Raw genomic sequence first — 3,214 nt, 5'->3', positions numbered from 1 at the left:
GGAGTAACTCAGCGGGGACAGGCAGCATCTCTGGAGAGAAGGAATGGGTGACGTTTTGGGTCGAGACCCTTCTGCAGACTGATGTCAGGGGAGTGGACGGGACAGAGATAGAATGTAGTCGGAGACAGTGAGACTAGTGGGAGAACTTGGAAGGGGGAGGGGATGGAGAGAGAGGGAAAGCAAGGGGTATTTGAAGTTAGAGAAGTCTGTGTACATACGCTTGGATAACTTCCACAATATTGACCCCTCCCCTTCCAGTTCTACCCACCAGTCTCACTGTCTCTGACTGCATTCTATCTCTGCCCTGTCCACTTCCCCTGACATCAGTCTGAAGAAGGGTCTCGACCCGAAACTTCACCCAATCCTTCTCTCCAGAGATAGACAATATGTGCAGGAGTAGGCCCTTCGAGCCAGCACCGCCATTCAATGTGATCATGGCTGATCATCCCCAATCAGTACGCCGTTCCTGCCTTCTCCCCATATCCCCTGACTCCGCTATTTTTAAGAGCCCTATCTAGCTCTCTCTTGAAAGCTTCCAGAGAACCGGCCTCCACCTCTGAGGCAGAGAATTCCACAGATGCTGCCTGTCCCGCTGAGTTACTCCAGCATTTTGTGTCTACCAGGCTAATGCTTCCCTCTTCCAATCGCTTTTTCGCAGTTATCACAAATCTGTGTGCTCTTGTTCCCTTTTCTTTGGTTTGGTTTTGTTAGTTATTCTAATGTAGATGCATGGATGGGAAAGGTTAAGAGACCTAAGGTAAATAGGACTAGGTTAGATGGGGCAACAAGGATTATATGGGCAGAAGGGCATGTTTCCGCACGATATGACTATAGATATTCGTCTGGCTCCTATTTTTAAACCAGTATCCTTATTTCTTTATCTGTGAAGACCCTTAGCTACAGGGATCACAATTGTCTTTCGCTCTTATGTATGGGGGCTGCTTTCCATTGGTACCAGCGCTGCAAACTCTGCGGGTGGCGCTCTTAATTCATATGCAGAAGCTTCGGAGACCAAGCCCTAGTCCAGAGACTTAAACATAAAACGTAAATATAAAAATCCAGGTTGACTTTATAGTGCCGTGCTGGAGACGTCTGCGCCAATAGATGAGTTATCCGTCCAAAATAGCACAAACACCCAGGCATATCTTACTGCTGTACTCTTCCAACTCTCCCCCCCCCCCCCCCCCCCCCCACCACCACGATCAGTCTGAAGAAGGTCACCTATCCATTGTGTTGAAACAAGGAACTGCAGACGCTGGCTTATATATACTTAAGTAACTCAGTGCTTCAGGCAGCATATCTGGCGGACATGGATAGATGATGTTTAAGGTCGGGTCCCTTCAGTGATTGTAGAGGGGGGCAGGACAAGACGTAGCAGGGATTGGAAGGCAGATGGTTGGAACAAAGGCCGGAGATTAAAGAAGAATATGTGACACAGAAGAATTGAACAGTTGCAAATTGTGAAACCAGTGGAAGGACACTGAACCCAGGTGGCGTACAGGAGGGTTGTTGTTAGAGGTTTGGGGAGATCAGTGTTGATCCCACCCGGTTGTAAACTATCCCAGCAGAATATGAGCTGCTATTCCACCAGTCTGGCAATGGAGGAGGCTCATGGCCAGTGTGAGAATGGGAAAGGAAGTTAGGAGATCCAGCAGGCCTTGGCGCATCGAGCGCAAGTGTTCGGAGAAGCAGTTCGCCAAGTCTCACCGATGACTATCCATGTTCTCCAAGGAAACTGCCTGACTCGCTGAGGTACTCCAGCACTTTGTGACTTTTTCTGTAATCTAGCACCTGCTGTTCCTTGTTCATCTATTAAACTGTAACCCCGTCTGTCCTCTCAAATGGACAATGTGCTTGTCATTAGTTTAGAGTATGCCAGTTATCCCTAATTAGCAAACATGGCACGAAGAAAAATCTAGTTATAGTCACATAACTGTTTGTGGAAGCTGGTTGATTCGAATTGGCTTCCTGTGTTGCAAAGATGGCCACACTTTCAAATGTTTTTTTTTCATTGAATATTAGGAGCTCTCGGATATCCTGAAACGTTCTATACAAATGTAACCAGTTTCCTAGTGTATTACTCACTTCCCGACAAATGACATCCCTCAAGTTGTCCAGTGATATAACTCATTTTATTGCCCTGACCTCAAAATCCTGCATTAGTGCAATGAATATTCGTGTGAAATATTGCAATCAGTTCGTCATTAATATTTCCAACGTCCACTCTAGTCTCTCGTGGTGTGAGGACCATTAACATTTAACAGAAGCCTCAAGCGATTGGATTTGTGAATTTAATTGAACTTCAATTGTATTAGTGACAGGGGAGGCACACGAAAGGTCACCGTGCTCTGCCATTTACACTTGAGACCATGAGACCACCCACAATCCGATTGTAAGACATCTGTCGCTCTGTTGGCCTTCCTTACCTGGGAACACATACAAAACGCTTCCTGTGTATTTCGAGGTAACCATTCATTTTTTGATTTTTTTATTATATATTTTTTCCTAAATAATCAGAACTCAAGCCCGGAGTACACGAGAGTAAACCAGTTTGAACCAACAAACTCTCAGCCCAGTCGTACTGTGAAATAATTGTGCTATAATAATATATCCCAGTGGATCTCAAGCATCGGGCGATGCACAATCTATTTTAGGTATTGCAAAGCACGTTGCTTCCCCGAATGCTAAATGTCTTGAAGATTTTTAATTTACTTAGGCTTAGATCCTCCGTTTGAAATATGATAGTAATGCATCTAAACAACAGTCTGCATGCAGTTCGAGCAGACGGCACAATCTGCATTTCATCATTCTGTTGTTACTCGCGGCAGCAGCCGGAGTCCGCCGTGTCCAAGGCAGACGTGTCCATCCTCCTTTCCTTGCTTAGGGTACACAACATTAAGGTGTGGTCGAAGAAACAATCTCATACTGCATTTCATCAAATGGACAAGTAACCATTTAATTAACCTCCAAGTAACAAGCATTCCATCAAATGGACAAGTAACCTCCTTCAATTCGTCTCTATTTTTATTTCTAATCCTATTTATATACAATGTGAGAATAAATGTCTAGCCTCTGCAATTTTATGAATATATTTCCCCGTAAATTCGTGTTTTCAACGTCAATTTAAATGTCAATAACCGTGAAGTGCTGTATGATGTTTTCAGAGGTTAATAACATTATGAATGTGAGGTTAATTGTCCTTGTTGCTTCTTGA

Source organism: Amblyraja radiata, chromosome 9 (genome assembly GCF_010909765.2).
Source record: "Amblyraja radiata isolate CabotCenter1 chromosome 9, sAmbRad1.1.pri, whole genome shotgun sequence".
In the NCBI taxonomy this organism is placed as follows: Eukaryota; Metazoa; Chordata; class Chondrichthyes; order Rajiformes; family Rajidae; genus Amblyraja; species Amblyraja radiata.
This window is presented reverse-complemented; position numbering follows the sequence as displayed.